We start from the raw sequence: 13,447 nt of genomic DNA on the forward strand, positions 1-13,447 counted from the left end.
AGTAAGACAAAATGAGGATTTGAAGGTAACACCTGGGTTTCAAGTATGAGAGATAAAAGAGGGAAATTGTATCCTTAATAATATGTAAAAAGTTAGGAAGAGGGAGGAGGTTTGGGGAAAGTGTAGGATGCTCTATGAATAAATATCAATCTTCCTCTGTCAATACTGATCAGCAGCTTCTCTGTAATTTATATCTTAGAACAATGTGTGGCACTTCAAAGTTGAATCACTTATTCCATACCTTGTAGCCCGTAGGTGTCAGAGGCAGGACTTAAATCTGGATCTTCCTGGTGTACAGTCCAGCCATCTATGCATTGTACTGTATTCAATCTCTCTTCTAAATTCAGCATATTTAAAACAGAACTCATTATCTTCTGCCCCCCCCCCATCCCTTCCTACCTCCTACCTTTCCTATTATTGTGGAGAGCAACATCATTCTTCCAGTCCTTCAGGCCAAAAAACTAAAAATCTTCCTAGATTCCTCAACCCCATATCCAATCTGTTGCTAGATGTTCAGTCATTTTTGAGCTGTATCTGAACCCATTTGGCATTTTCTTTTCTTTTTTTTTAAATTAATATCATAATTATAACATTTTTTGACAGTACATATGCAGAGGTATTTTTTTTTACAATATTATTCCTTGTACTCCCTTCTGTTCTGAATTTTTCCCTTCCCTCTACCCCCTCCCCTAGATGGCAGGCATTCCCATACATATTAAATATCTTATAGTATATCCTAGGGACTATATATATATATATATATATATATATATATGTGTGTGTGTGTGTGTGTGTGTGTGTGTGTGTGTGTGTGTGTGTGTGTGTGTGCAGAACCGAATCTTGTTGTTGGTGTTGTTGTTGCAAAGGAAGAATTGGATTTGGAAGGTAAAAATAATCTGGGGAGAAAAACAAAAAAAAATGCTAACAGTTTCCACTCATTTCCTAGTGTTCCTTTTCTGGGTGTAGCTAATTCTGTCCATCATAGATCAATTGGAATTGGATTAGCTCTTCTCTATGTTGAAGATACCCATGTTCATCAGAATACATCCTCATACAGTATCATTGCTGAAGTGTATAATGATCTCCTGGTTCTGCTCGTTTCACTCAGCATCAGTTGATGTAAGTCTCTCCAAGCCTCTCTGTATTTCTCCTGTTGGTCATTTCTTACAGAACAATAATATTCCATAACATTCATATACCATAATTTACCTAACCATTCTCCAATTGATGGACATCTATTCATCTTCCAGTTTCTAGCCACTATGAAAAGGGCTGCCACAAACATTTTGGCACATACAGGTCCCTTTCCCTTCTTTAGTATTTCCTTGGGATATAATCCAAGTAGTAGTACTGCTGGGTCAAAGGGTATGCACAGTTTGATAACTTTTTGGGCATAATTCCAGATTGCTCTCCAGAATTGTAAAGTGCTCTGCCGGCAGTTACAATTACTAGTCTGCTGTAGGCCCAGATTACCTTTGACCACTGACCTTTGCAGTGTGAACTCTACCCGGCTCACCTCCTCTGAGGACTTCAAACGTCTCTGGCCACAATCTCTTGAATTTATAGCTTAATAACCGGTAGCGCACTCAAGAACAGCCATGTGTAATCTTAAAAGCCTTTATTATACCTACTCACATAATGCCCTGACTTGATGCCCTGACTTGTTGGTTCCTGAGTGAACACCTGGTCAGAAGAACCATATGTTCACTACGAAAATCTTTACCTCTTTCGGCCACCCATCTTGGCTTTGTCACCCAGGCTAGGAAGCCAGGGTGAAGAGTGCCAGGTTAAAGAGAACGACTGCGGCCTGCAGTGGGCTTATAAAGGACCTGTGAGGTCACACACACAGCCAACCAGCGAGAGAGTCACCCATTAGGAAGCTATCTCATTGTGGCCAAGATCCCACCTACAGGGAAGTCCTAATATCCACAGAAATTACTTCTGGGCCTCAATCTCCCGATGCACTGTGTCTGCCCATTTAAAGGGCCCTTACACAGAATGATTGCATTCTTTCAAAACTCCACCAACAATGCATCAGTGTCCCAGTTTTTCCACATCCCCTCCAAAATTTATCATTATTTGTTCCTGATATCTTAGCCAATCTGACAGGTGTGTAGTGGTATCTCAGAGTTGTCTTAATTTGCATTTCTCTGATCAGTAGTAATTTGGAACACTCTTTCATATGAGTGGAAATAGTTTCAATTTCATCATCTGAAAATTGTCTGTTCATATCATTTGACCAAATTTGGCATTTTCTTTACATACTAAAGTGATTTTCCATTCCCTTCTTCACTTCCTTCCCTCAGATGAGGAAACTGAAGCAAACAGGATTAAGTGACTTGCCCAGAGTCATTTAAATAATAAGCATGTGAGACCATATTTGAACTCAGGTAGAACTCTTCATTGCTCCATGCCAAGCACCATATCCACTGTGCCAACTAGTTGCACTATCTACTGCCAAGGCCTTTTTATTTCATTTTTTGCAACATTTCTTGAATATGCTTCCTGCTCTTCTCTGATGCTACTATTACTTTTGTGCTTGAGGCCTCATTTCCCCATGTCTGGACTATAGCAATAGCTGGTGGTTGGCCTGCCTGCTTCAAATATCTCCCTAATCAAATCTATCCTCCAATTTTCCAGTGAACTATTTTTTTCTAAAATGTAACAGTATGCCTTTTATGATCCTTCAATTAATTGAATTGAATTATCTTTCAAGGATATGCAAAATATGCCCAATCCCTCATTCCCAAACCAGCCCCCAAAAATGCTAAAAATAGCTATTATGTACTTCCTAAGTCTTCATTTTTCCAAGCTCAACATCTGAAAATTCTTTTTTTTTAATTCATTTTTCCAATTTATCCCCTCCCTCCCTCCACTCCCTCCCCCCGATAACAGGTAATCCCATATATTTTACATGTGTTACAATATAACCTAGATACAATATATGTGTGTAAATACCATTTTCTTGTTGCACATTAATTATTAGCTTCCGAAGGTATAAGTAACCTGGGTAGATATACAGTAGTGCTAACAATTTACATTCACTTCCCAGTGTTCCTTCTCTGGGTGCAGTTATTTCTGTCCATCATTGATCAACTGAAAGTGAGTTGGATCTTCTTTATTTTGAAGATATCCACTTCCATCAGAATACATCCTCATACAGTAATGTTGTTGAAGTGTATAGTGATCTTCTGGTTCTGCTCATTTCACTCAGCAACAGTTGATGTAAGTCTCTCCAAGCCTCTCTGTATTCCTCCTGCTGGTTATTTCTTACAGAGCAATAATATTCCATAACCTTCATATACCACAATTTACGAAACCATTCTCCAATGGATGGACATCCATTCAACTTCCAGTTTCTAGCTACAACAAAAAGATCTGCCACAAACATTTTGGCACATATAGGTCTCTTTCCTCTCTTTAGTATTTCTTTGGGATATAGGCCCAGTAGTAGTACTGCTGGGTCAAAGGGTATGCACAGTTTGACAACTTTTTGGGCATAGTTCCAAATTGCTCTCCAGAATGGCTGGATTCTTTCACAACTCCACCAACAACGTATTAGTGTCCAAGTTTTTCCACATCCCCTCCAACATTCATCATTATTTGTTCCTGTCATCTTAGCCAATCGGACAGGTGTGTAGTGGTATCTCAGAGTTGTCTTAATTTGCATTTCTCTGATCGGAAGTGATTTGGAACATTCTTTCATATGAGTGGAAATAGTTTCAATTTCATCATCTGAGAATTGTCTGTTCATATCCCTTAACCATTTATCAATTGGAGAATGGTTTGTTTTCCTATAAATCAGGGTCAGTTCTCTATATATTTTGGAAATGAGACCTTTGTCAGAAACTTTACTTTTAAAATTATTTTCCCAATTTGTTACTTCCTTTCTAGTGTTGTTTGCATTAGTATTGTTTGTACAGAAACTTTTTAGTTTGATGTAATCAAAATCTTTTATTTTGTGATCAATAATGATCTCTAGTTCTACACTGGTCATAAATTCCTTCCTCCTCCACAAGTCTGAGAGGTAGACTATTCTCTGTTCCTCTAATCTATTTATTATCTCATTCTTTATGCCTAAATCATGGACCCATTTTGATCTTATCTAGGTATATGGTGTTAAGTGTGGATCCATAACTAATTTCTACCATACTAATTTCCAGTTTTCACAACAGTTTTTTCCTAATAATGAATTTTTGTCCCTAATGTTAGATTGCTATAGATGTACCCTTTTTTGTCCTTTGTATCTAATCTTTCCACTGATCTACCAGTCTATTTCTTAGCCAGTACCAAATGGTTTTGGTGACTGCTGCTATATAATATAGCTTTAGATCAGGTACACTTAGACCACCTTCTTCTGACTTTTTTTTCATTAGTTCCCTTGCAATTCTCCACCTTTTATTCTTCCATATGAATTTTGTTGTTATTTTTTCTAGGTCATTGAAACAGTTTCTTGGGAGTCTGATTGGTATAGCACTAAATAAATAGATTAGTTTGGGGAGTATTGTCATCTTTATTATATTCGCTCAGCCTATCCAAGAGCACTGAATGTCTTTCCAATTATTTAAATCTGACATTATTTTTTTGGCAAGTGTTTTGTAATTTTTCTCATATAATTCCTGACTATTCTTTGGTAGATGGATTCCCAAATACTTTATACTCTCAACATTTGTTTGGAATGAAATTTCTCTTTATATCTCTTGTTGTTGCATTTTGTTGGTGATATATAAAAATGCTGAGGATTTATGTGGATTTATTTTGTATCCTGCCACTTTGCTAAAATTCTGAATTATTACTAATAGCTTTTTAGCAGAGTCTTTGGGGTTCTCTAAGTATACCATCACGTCATCTGCAAAGAGTGATAGTTTGATTTCCTCATTTCCTATTCTAATTCCTTGAATCTCTTTCTCTGCTCTTATTGCTGAGGCTAGGGTTTCTAGTACTATACTGAATTGTAATGGTGATAGTGGGCAAACTTGTTTCACTCCTGATCTTACTGGGAAAGGTTGCAGTTTATTTCTATTGCATATTATGCTTACTGAGGGTCTTAAATATATGCTCCTGATTATTCTAAGGAATAGTCCATTTATTCCTATACTCTCAAGAGTTTTTAGTAGGAATGGATGTTGGATTTTGTCAAATGCTTTTTCTGCATCTATTGAGATGATCATATGGTTTTTATTAATTTGATTATTAATATGGTCAATTATACTAATAGTTTTCCTAATATTAAACCAGCCCTGCATTCCTGGTATGAATCCTACTTGATCATAGTGTATTATCCTGGGGATGATTTTCCGAAGTCTTTTTGCTAATATCTTATTTAAGATTTTAGCATCAATATTCGTTAAGGAAATTGGTCTATAATTTTCTTTCTCAGTTTTCGATCGACCTGGTTTACGTATCAGTACCATGTCTGTGTCATAAAAGGAGTTTGGTAGGACTCCTTCATCCCCTATTTTTTCAAATAGTTTATATAGCATTGGGGCTAATTGTTCTTTAAATGTTTGGTAGAATTCATATGTAAATCCATCTGGTCCTGGGGATTTTTTCCTGGGGAGTTGATTAATAGCTTGTTCTATTTCTTTTTCTGAAATGGGACTATTTAAGCAATTTATCTCCTCCTCTGTTAATCTAGGAAGCCTATATTTTTGGAGGAAGTTATCCATTTCACTTAAGTTATCAAATTTATTTGCATAAAGTTGGGCAAAGTAACTCCTTATTATTTCTCTAATTACCTCTTCATGGGTAGAAAGATCCCCCTTTTCATTTGTAAGACTAACAATTTGATTTTCCTCATTCTTTTTTCTGATCAGATTTACCAAAGGTTTATCTATTTTATTGGATTTTTCATAAAACCAACTCTTGGTTTTATTTATTAATTCAATAGTTTTTTACTTTCAATATTATTGATTTCTCCTTTTAATTTTTGTATTTCAAGTTTAATTTTTGGTTGGGGGTTTTTAATTTGGTCTTTTTCTAGCCTTTTAAGTTGCAAGCCCAATTCGTTAATCTTCTCTTTCTCTATTTTCTTCAAATAAGTCTCTAAAGATATAAAATTTCCCCTTATTACTGCTTTAGCTGCAACCCACAGATTTTGGTATGATGTCTCATCATTGTCATTATCTTGGGTGAAATTATTAATTGTTTCTATAATTTGCTCTTTCACCCAGTCATTTTTTAAGATGAGATTGTTCATTTTCCAATTACTTTTTGGTCTATTTACGCCTAACTTCTTACTGAATGTAGATTTTATTGCATTGTGATCTGAGAAGAAGTGATTCATTATTTCTGCCTTCTTACATTTAATTTTGAGATCTTTATGTCCTAATATATGTTCGATTTTTGTATAGGATCCATGAACTGCTGAGAAGAAAGTATATTCCTTTCTATTGCCATGCAGTTTTCTCCAAAGGTCTATCATACCTAGTTTTTCTAATGTTCTATTTACTTTTTTAATTTCTTTCTTATTTGTTTTGTGGTTTGATTTGTCTAAATCTGAGAGTGCAAGGTTGAGATCTCCCACTATTATAGTTTTACTGTCTATTTCTTCTTGCAGTTCTCTAAACTTTTCCTTTAGAAAGTTAGATGCTATACCCCTTGGTGCATGTATGTTTAGTCTTGATATGGCTTCATTATTTATGCTACCTTTCAGCAGGATATAGTTTCCTTCTTTATCTCTTTTAATTAGATCATCTTCTGCTTTTGCTTGATCTGAGATAAGGATAGCTACCCCTGCTTTTTTGGCTTTATCTGAAGCATAATAGGCTCTGTTCCAACCTTTTACCTTTATTCTGTATGTATCTCCCTGCTTTAAGTGTGTTTCCTGTAGGCAACATATTGTAGGGTTCTGCTTTTTGATCCAGTCTGCTATCTGTCTCCATTTGATGGGAGCGTTCATCCCATTCACATTTACAGTTAAAATTACTAATTCTGTATTTCCTGCCATCATAATATCCCCAGATTATGCTTTTTCCCTTGACCCCCCCGAACCCCTTCCCCAATATTTAATTTATAGACCCCCCTTGTGACGAGCAGCCCTCCCTTTTTTTAAAAGTATCCCTCCCCCCTCCCTCCAAGTCCCTTACCTTATTCTCCTTTTCCTTTTCCCTTTTCCTCTCCCCCCTTTTAATGAGGTGATAGAAAATTCTCTGAAAAAGCAATATGACAATTATTTACTCTTTGAGCCTCTTCTGATGAGAGTAAGATTTACACAATGATTCTCCCCCTCTCTAAATTCCCTCAGATAAGGTGTATATTCTATGCCTCTTCTTGGGATGTAGTTTCCCTCTTTTTATCACTCCCTCCCCTTTTTCTGATACTACCCCCTTTTCTTTACTACACCCCCTCCTTTTTTTTCTGTTATATCAGTAAAATCAAATTATCCATGCGTACTTTCTATATACCCACAATAGAGATATAGTTCTCAAGGGTTCTGTGTACTTTTTTTCTGTTTCTCTTCAGTCTTGTGGATGTAGATCAAATTTTTTGTTTAAGTCTGGTTTTTTTCTTAGAAACATATGGAATTCCTCTATTTCATTGAATGACCATCTTCTTCCATGGAAAAAGATGCTAAACTTAGCTGGGTAGTTTATTCTTGATTGCAATCCTTGATCTTTTGCCTTTCGGAATATCAGGTTCCAGGCCCTTCTATCTTTTAATTTGGAGGCAGCCAGATCTTGTGTGACCCTTATTGTGGCACCTTGGTATTTAAATTGTTTTTTTCTAGCTTCTTGAAGGATTTTCTCCTTTGTGTGGTAATTCTGCAGCTTAGCCACAATATTCCGTGGTGTTATTTTTTTAGGGTCTATTTCAGAAGGAGTTCGATGAATTCTTTCCACATCTACTTTCCCTTCTGTTTCTATGATCTCTGGACAGTTCTCTTTGATAATTTCCTGTAAAATAGAATCTAGGCTCTTTTTTTGGTCATAGTTTTCGGGAAGTCCAATGATCTGCAGATTATCTCCCCTAGATCTATTTTCCAGATCTATAGATTTTCCCAGTAAGTATTTGACGTTATTCTCCAGCTTTTCATTTTTTTTTTTTTTTTTTGTTTTGTTTGACTGATTCTTGGCTTCTCAATGAATCATTCATTTCTATTTGTTCCATCCTGACTTTTAAGGAGTTATTTTCTTCTTTCACAGTTTTTAGTTCTTTTTGTAAATGCCCAATTTCATTTTTAAATGAGTTATTTTGCTCTATTGAATTTTTTTCTATTTCCCTAATTTTTTTTTGAGAATTATTTTCTTTTTCCAATTCAGAAATCCTATTTTCTTGAGACTTTTTTTATCTTCTCCAATTCAGAAATCCTATTTTCTTGAGACTTTTTTATCTTCTCCAATTCAGAAATCCTACTTTCCTGTGATTTTTTTACCTTTTCTATTTCACTAATTTTGTTTCCCTGCATCTCCTGTGAATTCTTTATTTTTTCCAACTCCAATTTCATAGCTTCTCTTTCCTTTCCCCATTTTTCTTCAAACTCTCTTAGCTTTTTAATAGTCTCTTCAAGGAGAGAGTTATGTGATGGGGGGCAGGAATCGTTCCCCTTTAGGTTGTTATCTGCTGACTCTTTGCTGTTAACTTCCTCGGGGTTGGATATCTGCTCTTTCTCTGTGTAGAAGGAATCTATGGTTTTTCTTGGCTTTTTGCTCATACTTAAAAAAATCTTTTGGGGTCTGTCCCTGGGGTAGGAAATTATTTATTTATTTCTTTACCAGTTTCCTCCCAGACTCGATGGATGCAGCGGCCCCTGCGCCTGAGCTAAGATAGAGCTCTGGGAGAGGGTTCCCCACCCCTTCCCTGGAAATGCCTCAGAGGTGATCAGCACTGCTGAGCTTTGAGGGCGCTGTGTTTTAGCGGCTTCCCTGAGGTTTGAGACTGAACAGTAAAGGTGACTCAAAGCCTAGCCAATGTGTCCTGGTGGGGAGTGGATGTCTGCAGCAGGTGACGTGAAAAGCCCCTGAGCTCAAACTGGGAAGTGTCTGCCAGAAACCACAGTCCCTAGTTCAAGGGTTCCACTTCTCTGGGACTTCAATTCCACAGCCTCCAGCCGTGCCAGGCACTATGAGTTACCGCCCCGCCCACTTTTCAATCTCTTAACTACCCCCAGGTGAAAGCCTGGATTGCCTATGTCAGCCACACCCACAGTGCCGAGATCTGCTGAGTCACCCTTGGGATCCAGGAAGATCCAATCTGGTTTAAAATTTTAAAGTAGCTTAGATTTCTCTTCTGAACTGCTGTATTATAAGCAGGGAAGAGCTAACAGCCTTTGCCAGATTCTTCTATCTCAGTGGCTTCTCTGATCCCAGAGCCCTCCCCAGTGTGACTGGCGCAGTGTGCCACTACCCCACCGTCTGTGCTGGCCTCTCTTCTTCCTCCCCTGGGAGCTGACCTTTCCTGCTGAAACTCCAGATTCTCTTCAGCTGGTAAGTCGTGCTTCCAGTCCTTGTGGTATCTATCAGTCCAGCCCTATTTTTGAGGCTGATTTATCTAATTGGTTGTGAGGGAAGAAAGGAGCTCACACAGTTGTGTGTATCTTCTCTGTCATCTTGGCCCATCTGAAAATTTTTTAACCAGTTCTCATATGGAATGATAAACCTAGGTGTTACCCTCTCAACATCCTGGACAACTTTCAATTAATGTGCTTCAGTTTATCAAGTTTATTTCCAAAATATTTCTCTAAGAATTGAGCACAATATGGTAGATAGGGGTTGGCCCAATATAGGCCAATGGGATTACAGTCTCCATTTTGGATTCTCTCTTTCTGGTACTTGCCCCACATTTAACTTCCTTTGGTAGCTGACATAATATTAAGACTATACAAAGTTTGAAATTTACTGACATTTATAGCACTTTTCTCATATGATGGCTAGTCACATGTACTTCATCCTTTTGGGTAGTTGGATTATGAATAATATTATGAATAATTATCCTTCCTCTGCTTGAATTTTTCTAGTAACAAGGAATTAATTAAACTGCTAAATCAGTTTGTCAACAAGCACTTATTAAGTGCCTAATTTGGACCAGGATTTGTGCTAAGCATTAACAATATCAAATAAATAAACAAAATAAAATAAAAGTCAAACCAAAACAAAATAGTTTTTGGTCTGAAGGAACAGTCTAATGGAAGAAACGATTTGAAGACAACTATATACAACAAGATGTACACACACACACACACACACACACACACACACAGGATAAATAGGGGATCATCTCAGAGGGCAGGCGTTACTATTAAGGGAATTTATTGCAGGAAGAGAGACTTTAACTGAGACAAGGAAGCCAGAAAGCACAGATAAAGAATGAAATCATTGCATTCACTGCATTTATCACAATCCCATTCCAATTTTGGACAACAAATGTGTTCGGTATGTACCAGATCTTAAAATGAAATTTTAAAAAAATATTTACTTCCCTCAATGAAAAGTAGTACTGCAATTTCTTATATTTTTCCTAAAGATACCATTTCCTTGCCTTCAAGGCTATTTATAATGATTAGTGAACATGTGGTCTGCAAATTAAGAAATAAAAATGTTTTTAGTGAAGAAGTTTAAATCATATAAGTAAAATCAAAGTTTGGTAGATTTCATTATCATCTTTATGGACATAAATAAAATTATGGAAATATGAACTGGTACATTTAAAAAAAAATTAATGGGTATTTTCAATTCAACAAAAATGTATTAAGCAACTATCACATGTCAAGTGTTAGAGATGCAAAAATGTAATTAGATTAAGTTCTACCTCTTAAGGAGCTCTACTAAAAATTGTCTGAATATACCAAATTGTAGCAGTTGATAATTTTGGAGGGGACTTCAGTAATTCTGAAGTTCAACCCATATATTAAAGGAATTAACCATTTTAACATACCTAATCAGTCATTAAACCCTTAGAGATTTCCAAAAAGAGGAATCTACCATCTCTTTTGGTAGACAATAGAGTTGTCTATTCTATTTTTTGACAGCTCTGTTAATCAATCTTTCTTGACACCAACCTTAAATTTCTGTTTTACCCACTAGGATATAAAAGAACAAATATTTTCCCCTCTTTACCTAATTACCTTTTAATTATTTGAATGCGTCTATCCTGTTCCCCTTAACTGTTTCCAAGTCGTATTCTCTTCAACTCATTGTCATATGTCATGAATTACCACCTTATTTGCCCTCTTCTTACTCGTTGGATTACTAATTTATTTATAAAACTGACTATAACACTACAGATGAAGCCTCATTTCCCTATTCCCAGAAGTCACTGCATATTAATTATAAGAGCCCCCTTCTTATGAAGATGTGGAAGCAATTGAAATTAGCAGAAATAGCTAGAACTATTGATAAATCTATGAATCTAGGCCCTGATATCAAAGGAATTCTATTAATCATTATATTTATTCTTTTCTTTTTTTAGGTATGATTGGTATACTCCCCATTTGGAAGTATGCTCAGTTTAGGTATATTTATTTTTAAAATACTCTGAATCCCTTTGTCTATCTTAGTATAAAACCATATGGACATTTACCACTTAGAACAAGACTAAATCTATGAATATGGCCCATGTCCTTGAGATATGGTTGTATAACTTCATTTCTCATGACTCCCAAAAGTTTCATGTAACTCAAAGATGTTGAAATATGCATGTCTATTTGCATTCTTTTGTTTGAGTGAATGTTCCATGGATGATTTATATACACTTAATAAGATCAGTTTAAAAATTGGGAACACATGGAATTGATTTCAGCCTTATGTATTCAGTGACACACCTCAGACTCAGACAAAATACAACACTAAAAATCAAACAAACAAAAACATTTTATAAAGATAGAAATAAATAATAAAATAATGTAAATATTAGCCCATATTCCTAAATTTGTACAATATATGTTTCCACTTCTTTTTCTACAAGGCATATTGAAAATGAGCTCCTTCCAGATAATCAGCTCCAGTAAAGGATGGCCTAAGTTTAGTCGCAGAAAACTAACTTATTTCTCAATACACAGTTATCTTTTATCAGTACAGAAGTGACCAAATATCACTGAATATAACTCAAAAGTATCTACTCAAAGACAGTCTTAATTGTTACATTTTAAAATTATATTATCAGTCAGAAACTAATTTGTTAATATTAAAATATATCGTAATAGAAGAAATTAAGCTAAATTCTTATACTATTGTATGAACATCACAGATTCTATTAGAAATGGCCTCTAGTCTGTGGAAAGTTATAAAATGTAATCTTTTGTGCCACTTATCAACCACATATTCAAAAATTTAGCTTTCTAGCAAATTAAATGAATTTTCTTTGATTTTAAAAGCTTATGATTTTACTTAGCATATTCTCATTCAAGTGAAATGAGCAGAACCAGGAGATCATTATACACGTCAACAACAATACTGTATGAGGATGTATTGTGATGGATAATAGCTTCAGCAATGAGAGGATCCAAATTAGTTCCAATTGATCAGTGATTAACAGAACCAGCTACACCCAGTGAAAGAACACGGGGAAATGATTGTGGACCACAACATAGCATTCATTTGCACTCTTTCTGTTGTTGTTTCCTTACATTTTTTTTTTTCTTCCCAGGTTATTTTTACCTTCTTTCTAAATTTGAACATGCATAGGACTGCCTGCCATCTAGGGGAGGGGGGGTGGAGAGAAGGAGGGGGAAAAGTTGAAACAGAAAGTTTTGACCCTTGGGTCAGTGTTGAAAAATTACCCATGTTTATGTTGTTTTTTTTTTTTTTTTCAATAAAAAGCTATTTAAAAAATTCCAAATGTTCAGTGATGAAGAGAACCAAGTACATCCAGAGAAAGGACTGTGGGAAATTGAGTATGGATCACAACATGGCATTTTTACTCTTTCTGTTGATGTTTGCTTGCCTTTTATTTTCTTTTTCAGTTTTTTTTTCCTTCTTGATCCAATTTTTCTTGTGTAGAAAGATAACTGTATAAATACGTATACATATATTCAATTTAACATATGTTTTAACATACTTAACATGTATTGGACTACCTGCCATCTAGGGGAGGGGTGGGGAAAGGAGGGAAAAATTTGGAACAGAAAGTTTTGTAAGGGTCAATGTTGAAAAATTACTCATGTATATGTTTTGTAAATAAAAAAGCTTTAATTTTAAAAAGTAGCCAGTGTTTCTCATATTAATAACTATTACTATGTTATTAATATGAGAAATAACACATATTACAAAAGGATTAATAAATGTTTCAATAACATCAAAATATTTTAAATATTATTTTTAATCTGTGGAATAGTTAAAATAATCTATATCTTAGGTATATGATTATTTTACATTATTTGTTTAGTGCTGTTGATTCTTGTATATTTTCAATGGAGACATGAAAAAGGTAGGTGCTATTACAATTTATGTATAAATGTAATTTATGTATATTACATATGCCCCATATGTAATATGCTATGTTTCATACCATT

General features: G+C 35.4%; 1 protein-coding gene across 4 annotated transcripts in view; it reads left to right on the top strand.

Annotated features, from left to right (window-relative positions):
• Nucleotides 1–13,447, top strand: part of EPHA3 (EPH receptor A3) — a 573,903-nt gene that overhangs the window by 469,073 nt on the left and 91,383 nt on the right. The gene's annotated exons all lie outside the window — the stretch shown is intronic.

Source organism: Sminthopsis crassicaudata, chromosome 3, assembly GCF_048593235.1.
Source record: "Sminthopsis crassicaudata isolate SCR6 chromosome 3, ASM4859323v1, whole genome shotgun sequence".
Taxonomy (NCBI): domain Eukaryota; kingdom Metazoa; phylum Chordata; class Mammalia; order Dasyuromorphia; family Dasyuridae; genus Sminthopsis; species Sminthopsis crassicaudata.